This window comes from Crinia signifera, chromosome 2 (genome assembly GCF_055691185.1).
Source record: "Crinia signifera chromosome 2, ASM5569118v1, whole genome shotgun sequence".
Taxonomy (NCBI): Eukaryota; Metazoa; Chordata; class Amphibia; order Anura; family Myobatrachidae; genus Crinia; species Crinia signifera.
The window spans coordinates 301,275,849-301,291,746 of NC_139218.1; positions in this window are offsets into that span (position 1 = coordinate 301,275,849).

Genomic DNA, 15,898 nt, shown 5'->3' on the forward strand with positions numbered 1-15,898 from the left:
GCTTCCTATATTGCTGGGCAGAAGAGCTGACCAGCATTAAATTCTGCGACAGACAGCTCAATATTTCGCAGAAAACAGCCGTGCAGTACAATAACTTGATGAGTCAGGCCTGCACGGTGGACCTGCTGGCACAGCCTCAGCGGCGAATCGGAGGCCCGGGTCATGTCGTCGAGGTCAACGAGAGCCTCTATGTAAAGAGGAAAAGTAATGTCGGACGGCTCCTGCCCCAGCAGTGGGTATTCGGGGGCATATCCAGGGAGACCGGGAAGTGCTTCAAGACTGCGGTGGAGCGGCGGGATGCGGCCACCCTGAAGGCTGCCATCGAGGCCCATGTTGAGCCCAGCACCACCGTCTACACGGACTGTTGGAGGGCCTACAAGACCCAGCAGCTCCAGCAGGCCGGTTACGTCCACGGAAAGGTGAATCATAAGTTCAACTTCGTTGACCCGGACACTGGGGTGCACACCCAGAATATAGAGCGCCTCTTGGGCAGCTGCAAGTGGCGTAATAAGCGCCAAAGAGGTACCGCGCGCCATCACCTGGACTCCTACCTCCAGGAGTTTATGTGGAGGCAGAGTTTAGGCACCCAGGACCCCTTCCTACGCATCCTACATGCTCTGACCCTGCTCCCCCTGGTCGAGAAGGAGGATGAGAGCGCCGATCCGGCCGACTCCTCTGAAAGTGCTGGCGGTGACATCGACGCAGAAGCATCTTCCTGTGCAAGTGCTGGCGGTGACGTCGACGCAGAAGCTCCTTCCTTTTCTACCGACCAATCATGACTTTTTAATTAATATTGGACTTTTTGTTACACTGATTACTTTCATGTTATTCGAATCATTTATATTCTCAAGTTATCTTCCAGTTAAATTTCAACTAAAAAAAAGTTAACAGTTGCAGAAAATGTCGTCATTATTGTCTCAGGTGTGTGAGTGTGCAGGTGTGAATGTGTTCCTGAATCAGCACCACTATCCACGCCCACCTGAAGCGTGGCGAGCGCAGCGAACCCGAGAGGGGCGGTGGTACGCGTTCTATGACCTTTTCATACCCCCACTATCCACGTCGACGTGGAGAATAGAAAGTGTGGCGGGCGCAGCGAGCCAGCGAGCCCGAAACGTGGCGAGTGCAGCGAGCCCCGCGAGGGGATGCGGACACCAGTAAAGCCTGCGAGGGGATGCGGATAGCTGTGAAGGTATCCGCGTGCACTCGCCACGCTTCGGGCTCGGTGACTCGCTGCGCTTGCCACACTTTCTATTCTCAACTCCAAGCCGACGTGGATAGTGGGGGTATAAAAAGGTCGTAGGACGCGTACCGCTGCGCTCGCCATGCTTCGGGTGGGCGTGGATAATGGGATTTACAAGGTTGACAGCTGTTGCGTCGACTAGTGGCACTGAGGGTAGGTTTTAATAGTGTACCCCTAGACCCAGCTAAATTTAGATGCTTTTGCGTCTAAATTTAGATTTACCCCTACACCCAACTAAATCCAGACGCTTTAGCGTTTGGATTTAGATGCCCCAACACCATAGCGGCTTGCAGGGAGCCTAGATTCAGACGCTTAAGTGTCTAAATCCAGACTCCCCGGCTTCTTAGCGGCCAGCAGGGGGCCGCCTGAATTCAGATGCTTTTGCGTCTGAATCCAGACGGCACCCCTCTTTCTTAGCAACTTGCAAGGCGCCTGGATTCAGGCGGTTTTGCGCCTAAATCCAGGTGCCCCCCTCCTTCTTATGGGCTTGCAGGGAGTGTGAATCCAGGCGCTTTAGCACCTAGATCCAGACTGCAAGCCTTCTTAGCGGCTTGCAGGTAAGGCTGGATTCAGATGCTTTTGCGTCTGAATTTAGCGTGTACATGGGGGACACAGCGGTGTGCCGGGGTGTGTAGTTTAGAAGCCCAGGCACGTCAGCATTGTGCCCGTGGTGTCTCCACTTGCCCCCATTGTCAGCGGTGCCCAGGCGCTGCCTGTTTCACTGTGGAACTACAAGTACCACAGTGACCTGTCAGCGCCTGGGCAGCACGCTGCTGCTGCTGCCCGGCCGCTACGCTGTTAACGTAGCTGTCAATATGTAGCTTACAGCTACAGCGGCATGAGCACAGTCAGACAGAGCTAGAGCGGCACACGCACAGTTAAACAGAGCCTCTGGCAGGCTGCCAAGTTTCTGTAACAGACTGTGCGCGCGGTGGCGCCGTGAAACTACACAAGTACCGACACTTTTTGTTTTGCATGCAGGGTAATAACTAATACCCCGTTTTCACTGCAGCCAAATTCCCGGATCTAGCATGTAGACCCGGGAATTTTCCTTTTAACACAGGATTTTTGGCAGTGTGAACGTGGGAGGAATATCCGGATTTCATACACGGGTAAAACCCTTCTTTTTACCCGTGTCTGAGATCCGGATATGCAGACACGGGTTGACCCGTTCACACTGCCGAAAAACCTGTGTTTAAAGGCAAAATCCCGGGTAGAACGTCTTCACCGGGGAATTTGCCTTGCAGTGAGAACAGGGGTCCAGCGCATCAGTCCCCGGCATTTTAATGCCGGGTAAAAGCCGTGTCTTTCTCACTCGCAGTGAGAACACGGCATAAATGCATTTACATGTGCTGCACAGCTTTAACTCTTGCCATTTAGATTTGGGTTTGAACTCATTCCAAAAACTCAAAACACATGTTTATTCCATCCCAATTCCAGTGCAACTTGGATTTACCAAAGTGTAAAGTTACATAATTATTTTTCTTTTAGAATCAGAACTTTTAAAATTACATTGCATGCTTACTTATGCCTGCCAATTACTTCCTTGAAGGTACATTTTAGAAAACTGGAATACAATATCATAAATGAAGTTAATTTTTTTTTATGTATTCCCTTTATTATGTAATTCTATATTATTTGCATATTTGTTTACTAAAGCACCCCTGTTACCTCTTTACCAGTCAGCATTGTACAATATTGTATGAACTTTAGGTAAAAAAAAAATCATCGGTACTGCTTTCCTAGCACGGCGCCCACAATCTAGATCTCAAGCATCTCATGCATCTTATGTGTTTGTGCGGCATAAGATGCATGAGAAGATGCAATTGACGCGATCGACGAGATTGACGAGATTTTTACATTGCAAGCATCTCATACATCTTATGTGTTTGTGAGGCATCAGATGCATGAGATGATGCAATCAACGCAATTGATGAGATTTTTACATTTGAATCAATGTAAAAAGGCCCCAAAACCCAAATTTTAATTGCTAACCCCCCCTCATGGGCGAAATGGCCCCCCCATTGTTAACACCACCCCACTATTGACGCCAACTCGAAGCCACGTCGGAGTGGAGTTGATTTTATATAGTGTGGCGAGCGCAACGAGCCACCGAGCCCGAAGCGTGGCGAGCCCCGCGAGGGGACGCAGAATACATGTAAAGTAGTCCGGTGGTGCTCTCCACACTATATAGAATCAACTCCACGCCGACGTGGATAGTGGGGGTATGAAAAGGTCGGAGGACGCGTACCGCCGCCCCTCGCGGGCTCGCTGCGCTCGCTGCGCTCGCCACGCTTCGGGTTGCCGTTGATAATGCTGGTGGCGTTAACAATGGTTATTGGGGGCTCACGATTTTTTATCTCACGGATCTCATGGATCTCATGCATCTTATGGATGCATAAGATCCATGAGATTAAAAAATCGGGTCCATCGCGTTGATTGTATGCCTTAAGTACCTTAAACTTAAGGCATACAATCAATGAGACAGGCGCCGTGCTAGGAAAGCAGTACCAAATCATCTGGTCTGACTGACTTTACAGGAATTCTGGCCCTCATTTTGATCTGCTCGGTAAGCTGTAAATCACCAATGGGGAACCTCTGCCCCCCCCCCAGCAGTTGTTGAACTACGCTACGCTTCCCAGCATGTTGTAGCTTCCCCTGTTATAGTTTTGCTATTTGGCTATGTTAAACTGTTGCAAGGCATGCTGGGATGTGTAGTTCAACAACAGCTGGAGGGCCGTAGGTTCCCCATCGCTGATTTAAGGCAATTGCCAAGAGGAGGGGGGTTTCTGGGAAACCAGAAACCCTCCCTGCATTCGCCTATGATTAGTCTTGTCTTATTACATTATTACAGCGCAGAGACTTTCCAAATATTTTACCCAGTGATAGAACAAACTGGGTAAAACAGACAGACATGGAGGTAGGAGGGCCCTGGAGCAAGCTTACAGTCTATATACTACATATTATTCACCATTCTGTTGGGTTATGTCAAAAGGTATAAAGAACTAAATATACAATATAGTTATTTATAGTTATTAATTATGGGCTCATGATCTTTCTTTGTTATGTTCATAATCTTTGTATAGTTATGTTCATAATCTTTTTATAGTTATGTTCATAATCTTTGTATAGTTATGTTCATAAGTTAAATGAACTTAAATTAATTGATGTAAAAATAGATTAAGGAGGTCATTCTGATCCATACTCACCATTGCAAATTTGCAACAGTGAGTGATGGTGATGGACTGCACATGCGCTCATTCGCTTATGCAGGCCATCTGTGCAAGCGGACGGACCAATGTGAGTGGGGGTGTGGGGCTGCAAACTCATGTCACACTCATAAGAATGCCAAGTGCTTCATTAGCGTCCCCATCAAAATGCTGGGCATTCCCATGGTGGTCCATCTGTGATGCAGGTGCTGGGGTGGGCAGCTGACGTCACCAGATGACACCCTCTTCCCATACCAAGGCACACTCTGGTGACATAATAATTTGATGGTCGGTGATCATCGAATGATTTCATCCACGCATGCAAGCTGCGAATGGATGTTTATCGAAAACATCCTTTTGCATGCTTGTGGGAGAAATCAGCGTGCATGCGGTGGGCGTTTGTGCGTGCAGTGTTTAGTTGACTTGCAAAGCTGACTTGAAACCAGAATGACCTCCTAAGTCCTTAAGGTGCTTCAGTATCCCCCTCCCATTGTATATTAAAATTGCTAAAATGGTAGATATATTTGCCAGATTTGATAATTTTTGCATGCTTTATTTGAACAAGCTTCTAAGCTTTTTATGGAGTCCTTGTGCTGAGAATATTCTTCTTCTGACCATCACAACTGTACATAAGCACTCTGACTGCTTTCTAAGGTATTTTGCCATTTTTTTAATCTTTTTTAGTAATGCCAAAAATTGTTGGTACAGCTGTGCCTTATATACTGATCATCTTTTTTTCCATACATCACAAGATACCTGGCATAACTGATTTAACTACAGTCCTGTACATTTTAATGTAACATATGTATGATACATATGTTACATTAAAATGTACAGGACTGTAGTTAATTTTCTACAGTACTTTGCTCTTATTAATCTGACACAATGTCATGCATGCACTAGCAGTATTTTATATATATATATCTATCTATACATAATCAAGGGGCCCAGATCATGCACTCTCTAATTGTTAGCCAATTCTCTCTGGTGGCTGGCCACACCCCCTCTGGAGGGTGGCCATATCCATAAGCATGTCCCCTTTCACTGACTCTCCCTAGGCGAACCCTTCATGTCCCAGTCCAAAACTTGCTTTCAGTGCTTTTTTTAAAGCTTCCACCTCCTCAGCATTAGTAAAGCCAGTGGCTTCACTTTGGCAGTGACTTCCTGTTGGAAGTCACACCTGCCAGTCCTCTACATGACAGACAGTCCCAGAGAAGCCATGCTTTTGCGCATGCGCCGACTTTTGCACTAATATTGCGCATGGGCCAGGCCCCATACTGGGCAGAAAAGATTGTGGGGTCTAGGGCAGACCAGGTGGTAAGGCCAATGGCAGCTCCCCTCCTTCTCACTGGTAAGATCCACGGCTGCTGGCTTTAATTCTTGGATAAAAGTATATTTCATATAGTTTTACATTAAGATTTAGGCCCTTATTCAGATCTGATCGAAGTTAAAATTTATTCTCAAAATGGGCAAAACCATATGCACTGCAGGTGGGGCAGATGTTACATGTGCAGAGAGAGTTAAGGTGACCATACACCTACAGATTTATTTTCAGATCTGGCTGGTTGGAACAAACACCTGGTAATATCTGAATGACAGTTTGTCAGTTTTCCAGCATTTCCAAGCAAATGGTGATTTGCTCTCATCCATAACCATGTTTTTGTTCCAACCAGCTTTAAATTTGGGTGGGGTGTGTTGAAACTGAAATCTAAATTGCAGTGTAAAAATAATGCGGCCATTATTTACCCTGCGCAGAAACAAAATAACTCACACAAACCTAACTATCTCTATACGTGTTACATCTGCCCCATCTGCAGTGCACATGGATTGCCCATTTTGAGAACAAATTTGTACTGCAATCAGATCTGAATAAGTTGAAGAAAGTTGGATGTAACTAAATTTAGCAAATTTATCTTGCAGATTTAACTGCATGTCCTGTGGTCAAAAATATGCAGCTAGGCGCTACTTGTCGTTAAAAGGGAATAATTATGTGGCAATGAGGCATTAACAATGAATCTAAATGTTCTGGGAATGGGTTTCATCAGTGACCAGAGATGGTTGCTGATAAAAAGGATACTCTGTTGGGGGAAACAGCTGATCGCAGGAGCATGCTCCTCCAACCAGCGACCACGCCAGGGCTGGTCGCGGGAGTGAGCTCCCGGCAACAGTTCCCCGTACACATGGGGATATGGTCGCTTAGTGACCATATCCCGGGCGATATAGTCTACAATCGCACCATGTGTATGGGTGTGGTATAGGGCTTCCGACAGTAGGGATCCCAACAGTCAGTATCCCATCATTGGGATCCCAACTGCCTGTGGACCATCATCCGGCACCCGTGTAGAGGGCTTAAGTTATATTACACTGTAAGCACTTTCTTGAATTTTAAGGACTTTGAAACATGTAAAATAGTTTCCTATAGTAGTATTTCAGATATAAATATTAGTAATTTGTTCTTTTGTATGTCCTATTCAGTACTACAGTATGTCAACTTTTGAATATATCAGGATTTTTCAGGATCTCTTTTCATAGAATAAGTGCTACGAAATAAAAGTTAAATTCCCATCCTAATGGTAAGAATAAAAAGCTATTGTACAAAATGCCTGTTGCAAGTATAAATAAAGGAAATACTATTTTTATACAAAAGGTTAAAAGAGCAAAATAATTCAACTGAGATTTAGAACTTGCACATGTACAAAAGACCCAATTTATTAAAGTAAATGAAAATGAAGCTCTAACCTTTAATACATAGAAGAGATTCTATTCTTAATGTGAAGAACAGAAGGGCAAATCAGTTTCTGGAGCATTTATTATTACTTTGTCTCCTTTCTGTTTGTATTAACATAGATATAAAGATAGCCCCATAGTGTGATACATGAAAACTAGGGATATTCTTTGTGTTTTGGATCTGTATTTGGTTTTGCCAAAACGACCCATGCTGGTTTTATGTATGGTTCTGGATCTGTTTTAGTTTTAAAAAATCATAAAAATTGCTAATATCACAGAATTTTGGCCTGTTTTTCTTTCTATTGCATTATTAACCTCAAATGCAATAATTTTCACTCATTTCCAGTTACTTTTGGCCTCCTCACATCTCACAATATTGTTTTCAAATTTTCCCCAATGTTGGAGAAAGGCTGCAGTGAGTTGGCGGGTGACACTAAGGGCCTTATTCTAGTTCACTCTTAGAGGCAAATTCCTTCTTAGATGGACAAAACCATGTGCACTGCAGGTGGGCAGATGAGAGTTAGATTTGGGTGGGGTTTTCCTTCAAAGTGAGATCTATATTAAAGTGTAAAAATAAAGCAGTCAGTATTTTCCCTGCACAGAAACAAAATAACTCACCCAAATCTAATTATCTCTGCACATTTTACATCTGCCCCCCTGCAGTGCACATGGTTTTCTCCATCGGTAGGGAGCTGGAAAGAGGTGTAGTCAGTCGCACAGATATAAATGGATTTACATTCAGAGATGGACCCTCATTGTATTTTTATTAACAATCCGTTTTTAATAGATGCGAGGGTGTGCTACCATAGACACGAAAGGGACAAGTTTATTTGTAGAGAAAAGAGTGTCTTTTTATGGTGCACCTGGAGAGAAAAATTGTTTATAAAACGTCACTTTTATTTAATTCATTAAAAATGGTTGCGAAATATAAAAGAAAATAAGACAAGACATGAGACAACATATAGGCCCTTATTCTGATCGGTGCGGCCCGATCAGAATATGCGGCCGCAACCGTGCAGGCGAATCCCCGCCTTCCATACGGATCGCCACCTGCCGTCCGTACGCGGATATGTGGCGATCCGCATGAAATTGGACGGGGATACGCCTCCTCCGTCTTGGGAGCTGCCCCTGCATTCGATGGTCGTCGAACATCGAATGCAGGGCCGCACGCTCCACCAGGTCCCGCAACACAAGACCACACGGACACTTGTCCGTGTGAAATCATGTATGGGGGCGGGCAGCTGACATCCGGCGATGTCAGATGCCCGCCCCGTACCCACGCGTCACGGCCTCATTACCATGCATACGCCCCGCGTTTGCATGGGAACGCCCATGAAACGGGGGGCGTATGCATAGGGTAATGAGGCTAAGTAGCCCCTCACGCCCCTCTACGCCCCCTGTGCGGCGTATAAAGAATCCATGCGGCGAAATCGCCTGCACATGCGCAGAGTGACCTCTGCACATGCGCAGACGATAAACATCGGCGGGCCGTACGCAAGCGGGAATATCCGCACTGATCAGAATAAGGGCCATAGTGATATAAAAAAGGATAGAAATCCTTCACCTAGTGGAAACCCCACTGTCTATTCTCCCAATTGACTTAATTTATATTGCTGTTAGGCTGTGTTATAATAAACATTTATTTATAACGTGGATCAGGGTTGCTGCGATTGTCTGCAATGTTACAATTAAACCCTGGGCTCTCTCTAGCAGCCGCTGGCAAGCGCCTGAGCACGGACACAGTTCCGTCTCAGCGCTGCTGCTGGCTTGCTGGAGCCAGTGGTACCACGTCCTGTGTTCTCCCACAGAGCTGTATCAGAGGGGTGCCTGCATGCGCTCCCTCGCTCTAGTGGGTTTAGAACAGGCAGGGACACTACCGGTTCTGGCGCCAGATACCGTGTCAGTGTCTCTAGGTAGGGGACCGTGTCCAACGGTGACCCCGCACGCAGCCAACAGTTCAAAATTACAATTAATAAGTGGGGAGGGGAGAGTGGGGTATTAGACACACTAGGTGTGTAGTAAAGTCGAGCGTACGCTTTCGCAAAAAAGCTTCCTCAGGACCACCGGGCAAGCCGCCGGAAGCTCCTTAAATACCAGTTCCTCCCTGCATATTCATGGTATGCAAATTTCAATGGGAGTGTGTGTGTGTAGATCCCTTTGTGCTATTGGTCATAACGTTTGGGTGTCACGCATGATGCGTGAGTATACACCCACTGTCAGTGATTTCCCAAACACTCGTCTTTAGTACTGTGTTCTATTGTGTTTAATTATAACGCATAGGGTAGCACACACACGGGGCGACTTACTGGCACCCCAGTGGACTCATTTCATGCTCCAGCAGGGAAGGAGGGAGACCACGATATAGAAACCTTGCGATCGCAGTCAGATATATCACGCTCCGAGTTACAGGGCATGTCGACACAGCATAGATTTATCAACATCATATCTACCAGACCGCTTTGATTTTAGCAATACACGCGAGACCTACCCCGGATCAATCCTGACCTATGCACCTTTTTCTCCACTGTCTCTGAGTGTTAATTTTATGACACCGCCAAATTGTCAGTAAATCTAGACAGACATACTACCAACCCACGGGACATAAAGCATACCGCTAATGTCCGAATGTCACTTACAATACGGCAAGTGTAGAAACATTATAATTAAACACAATAGAACACAGTACTAAAGATGAGTGTTTGGGAAATCACTGACAGTGGGTGTATACTCACGCATCATGCGTGACACCCAAACGTTATGACCAATAGCACAAAGGGATCTACACACACACTCCCATTGAAATTTGCATACCATGAATATGCAGGGAGGAACTGGTATTTAAGGAGCTTCCGGCGGCTTGCCCGGTGGTCCTGAGGAAGCTTTTTTGCGAAAGCGTACGCTCGACTTTACTACACACCTAGTGTGTCTAATACCCCACTCTCCCCTCCCCACTTATTAATTGTAATTTTGAACTGTTGGCTGCGTGCGGGGTCACCGTTGGACACGGTCCCCTACCTAGAGACACTGACACGGTATCTGGCGCCAGAACCGGTAGTGTCCCTGCCTGTTCTAAACCCACTAGAGCGAGGGAGCGCATGCAGGCACCCCTCTGATACAGCTCTGTGGGAGAACACAGGACGTGGTACCACTGGCTCCAGCAAGTTAGCAGCAGCGCTGAGACGGAACTGTGTCCGTGCTCAGGCGCTTGCCAGCGGCTGCTAGAGAGAGCCCAGGGTTTAATTGTAACATTGCAGACAATCGCAGCAACCCTGATCCACGTTATAAATAAATGTTTATTATAACACAGCCTAACAGCAATATAAATTAAGTCAATTGGGAGAATAGACAGTAGGGTTTCCACTAGGTGAAGGATTTCTATCCTTTTTTATATCACTATATGTTGTCTCATGTCTTGTCTTATTTTCTTTTATATTTCGCAACCATTTTTAATGAATTAAATAAAAGTGACGTTTTATAAACAATTTTTCTCTCCAGGTGCACCATAAAAAGACACTCTTTTCTCTACAAATAAACTGGTTTTCTCCATCTAAGAAGGAATTTACCTCTAAGAGTGAACTAGAATAAGGCCCTAAGTGACGGAGCAGTGGAACAAATATACAGCACATTACTCATTACACCACACAGTTTTGTCCACTAGTCACAGAATACCACACAGTAGTACCCTTATACATGTTACATCATACATTAATACCCTTACACATGTTACACCACACCAGAGAAACTTATACACATTATACCATTGAATATCAGATCCACTCCTCTGTAATCATCATCATTCCTCCATTTCTACCTCCCCCCTACCAGCACACAACAGGGGTTACCTCACTGTGCCAGTACACACACACAGGTTTACAGTATGCATTATATACAGTGTGGGTTACAGTGCAGGGTAGATACAGTGCAGGATACAGTACATACTGCCCAGGATACAGTGTGGGTCAGATACAGTGTCTGTTACAGTGTGCGTCAGATACCCAGTGGGATATAGTGTGTGTGTCGTATACAGTGCAGGTTGTATATATATAGATAGATAGATAGATAGATAGATAGAGAGACGGTGGGCCGCTGCACTCAGGACTTAATAATGAAAGGACAAGTAGCCACTCGAATGATGTTTCAGCCTTTTATTAGGCTCTTCTCAAAAAACAGCTTACATAAAAGAAATAATGTATGCTCACCTCTATAAGTAGTGCATGACCATTCGTTTGTGTCGGGACAGCCGTCACTTATGGACGCTGGGGGGCGTGCATTGGTGACGTCAGAATTTTGCAAGACCGTTGCCCTAGCAACGGATCAACAGATTGTTAATAAAGTTGTGATTTAGAGACAAAAGGTAAAAAAACGCTGCTAATGCATTACACTATAACAGTGCAAAAGTGTATGGGCTTCTAAGCCAGAGTGTGACCGCTGTCACTACAAAACAAATGGTGCTACAAAACAAACAAACAAAATGTGATAAACACTTCTAAACGCGGTCATAAAAAGAAAAAACTAAGTTGCTATTCATGATATAACATGCGTTAACATGCGTTAACATGCGTTAACATACATGATAACGCATTGTATGTTGTCATGTCTTGATAAAGGGTTTAACACCCGAAATGTTGACCAGACTTCCACTGTATTGGACATTGCTTACTTTGAATTGCAAGCTGGTTGTGAGGAGTGCCGATCATTACCTGTATGTATATATATATATATATATATATATATATATATATATATATATATATATATATATATATATATATATATATATATATATATATATGGGCAACTAAAATGGTGCATGGCCTACATCACAAAACGTACCAGGAAAGACTAAAATATCTTAATATGTATACTTTAGAGCAGAGAAAGGAAAGGGGGGTCATGATAGAAACTTTCAAATATATCAAGGGTTTTAACAAGGTACAGGTGGAAGACATTCTTCACAGGAAGAGGAGCAACAGAACATGAGGACATGCACTGAAACTAGAGGGAGGAAGATTCAGGGAAAATGTGAGGAAGAATTACTTCACAGAAAGAGTAGTAGATAAGTGGAATAGCCTACCATCAGAGGTGGTAGACGCAAATACAGTAGTACAATTTAAACATGCTTAGGATAGGCATATTGATATCCTTACAAAAAAATAAGGATCAAATATGGTTTGAGGTAACATGTTTAAAAAAGGGGCAGACTAGATGGGCCAGGTGGTTCTTATCTGCCGTCAAATTCTATGTTTCTATGTTTCTATGTATGTAAATAAATATATATATATATATACTGTATATATTTGCAAAAAAGATGCGGCACTCAAAGGGTCTTTGTACAAATGAATTATATTCAAAAGATGCTCAGACGTTTATACAGAAAGCATGGGTGTTAACCCCGACGTTTCAATGCCATCACTGGCATTTTCCTCAAGGGCCCATGCGATGCTTTGGCTGTTCAGACCCTATGAGTGCCGCATCTTTTTTGCAATTTGTACCCATCTCCATTGGAGGCACCTGGGCAGCTAATTCCACACAGGGAGTGCCAGCTCACACAAGCAATCCATATATATATATATATATATATATATATATATATATATATATATATATATATATATATATATAGATAGATAGATAGATAGATACAGAAGTACCAACACACTCCCTATGAATGGGGTGCAAACAGCACCCACTTCCCAGATTTGAGGTGCAGTGGCCTGTAACCAGACACTCTAGTAAATACAAACTCTCTCACTACAAAAAACTAACTCACCTTAACATTCAAATAATCAAATAAATAAATAATGGGGTTTTAGTTCATGAATTGATCAATGCATTTAAGCTTGCAGCCCATCGCCAAAGCACCCCATTTCACTGCAAGTCCTACACTAACAACTGGTTTTCTTAGGAACCTGGCAACTGCTTACACATCCCCAGGGCCGGCGCCACCACTAGGCAGCTCTAGGCATTTGCCTAGGGCGCCGGCACCTGGAGGGCGGCAGTTCGCCCCTCACCCCCAGCGAACTGTGTAAAAAAATTGCTGCCCCGGCGTCCCTGCAGTGCTGGGGCGGTCAGGGGTGTCCGTGCCGTAGGGGTACCTGCGGCGCCGTCATGTGTATAAAGCTGGCTGCGGCCGGCGGGGTCCCTGTAGTGAATAGCAAATAACTAGCGCTATGCGCGCGGCGGCGCGGGAAGCGCTAGTTATTTGCTATTCACTACAGAGACCCCGCCGGCCGCAGCCAGCTTTATACACATGACGGCGCCGCAGGTACCCCTATGGCACGGACACCCCTGACCGCCCTAGCACTGCAGGGACGCCGGGGCAGCAATTTTTTTACACAGGTACCACCCCCCCCTCCCTCCCCCCGGCACCGGGGCGCCCCCACCCCGACTCGCCTGGGGTGCTCCGGTGCCTTGCACCGGCCCTGCACATCCCTCTGCTACCCCCTCACCCTGTATCTACAAGAACAGGAGAATCCCTGCAAGAAGCAAACTGCTTGGTGGTAGAATGACTAATACTGTGTAATGCTTTGCTGCTGCAATGTGTAAAAAAGGGGAACTCTGCTGCCGTAATTTGAATATTGAAGACAACTGTGGGGGGCCCAGCACTCACTACAACAAACTAACTCACCCTAACATTCAAATAATCAATTAAATAAATAATGGGGTTTTAGTTCAATGCATTTAAGCGGGAAACGGTCAGACCACACTTAGGTCGACAGTCATTAGGTCGACCCCGGAAGGTCGACTGGCACCAAGGTCGACAGGGTTAAAGGTCGACATGGGTCAATGTCGACTTGACTTAAGGTCGACATGGGTCAAGGTCGACATGGGTTTAGGTCGACAGTCATTAGGTCGACATGAGTTTTTCACTGTATTTTGAGCCGGCATGTGCCGACAGGCGGTATTTCATGCCCTACCATCCACTAGGGCGTGGTGGGAGAATAAAATAGTGTGCCGAGTGTAGCGAGGCACCGTGACCGAAGCATCGCGAGCGAAGCGAGCGATGCGAGGGGCTGTGGTTCAAATCCAACTGTGTCCATGTCGATTGTGTCGACATTCGGGTAAAAAAAACAGTGAAAAACTCATGTCGACCTAATGACTGTCGACCTAAACCCATGTCGACCTTGGCTCAGGTCGACCTTAAGCCATGTCGACCTTGACCTATGTCGACCTTTAACCATGTCGACCTTCCGGGGTCGACCTAATGACTGTAGACCTAAGTCTGGTCTGACAGATGTACCGATTCCATTTAAGCATGCAGCCCATAGCCAAGGGACCCCATTTCACTGTGTTTGTATTTACTAGAGTGTGTGGTCACAGGCCACTGCACCCCAAACCTGGGAAGTGGGTGCTGTTTGCACCCCATTCGTAGGAATGGCGAGTGTGTCGGTACTTCTGTATCTATATATTTGGGTTGATTTTTAATTAACCTCAGTTACTGTGATCATAGCTTTCTCATGCACCCTAGATAAGCTCATTTGAAACCTGTGACAGCTGCCCCTTAAATACTAATTCAGGTGCTGTGTTTGGGATGGTCTCACCTTTAAAAGCCATAAGGTACTTGGCAGTTGAGCTTTAACCCAAGAAAAAAACACATGTTCATTTTAGCTATGATGTGTAAGCAGTGGCCAGGTTCATAAGAAAACCAGTTGTTAGTGTAGGACTTGCAGTGAAATGGGGTCCCTTGGCGATGGTCTGCAAGCTTAAATGCATTGATCAATTCATGAACTAAAACCCCATTATTTATTTAATTGATTATTTGAATATTAAGCTGAGTTAGTTTGTTGTAGTGAGTGCTGGGCCCCCTGTGTTTGTGTATGTGTATATATATATGCACTTACCCAACCTCGCAGGAGGAAAGGAGACAGACCAGCACTCATTTGATGAAAAAAGGTAGACTATTTTAGAAATTTACAGCATTGCAAACAGTTTAGTACACAATTATTGGGAAAGAAAAAAGTGTGTTCTGCGCTCAGGTATACCAGCTTTTTATAAAGTTTTAAATTTGATTCACTGGGAGAAAAAAGTGCTTATGTGTCTTGGTTATGTGGCATAAAATACAATACAATAATAATGATAAATGTGCTTAGCCGCTGAAAGAAAGAAAAAGGTTAGTGATAAAATGTTTATAGCCCTTATCTGGCTTTTTTTTTGGGGGGGGGGGGGGAGTTTTTGCGGGTCCCGGCTGTGGTTGAAGGTGTAGCACTAGTTGTGAAGATCCCCGGCAGCTCTAAAGCTGTGTACACACGGGGGCGATAGGGGCTGAAATCACTGGAAATGTGGTCGCAGGCAACTATATTGCCAGTGATGGGAGTGTGCCCCAGCGATAAATCGCCGGGTGCGCGCTCCCGTTATCAGCCCCGTTCTAATCGCTGGTCGCAGGAGCTTGCTCAGCAATATATGGCTGAGCAATATATCTCTCCTGTGTGTACAGGGCTTTACTGTCCCTAAGCTTACCTAGGTCTTCTGGCTTTCCATTCTTCCTCCACGCCGTCTGTGTTCCGGACCTCCGCGAGAATGCCGCGATTACCGGAAGTTCGGGTATGATGACTTCCAGAATCGGCGGTGTGCAGACTTGTGCGTTCCCCGCCTCGCAGCGCGTTTCGAGAGGTTTGCTCTCTTTGTCAAGGATGCCTGATCCTGGTGTGATCTTGGTTTTTTATACGTTTTTTGCTTCTTTCTTTATTTTCAAAACTTTGTTTAAAAACGGAAATGGACAATC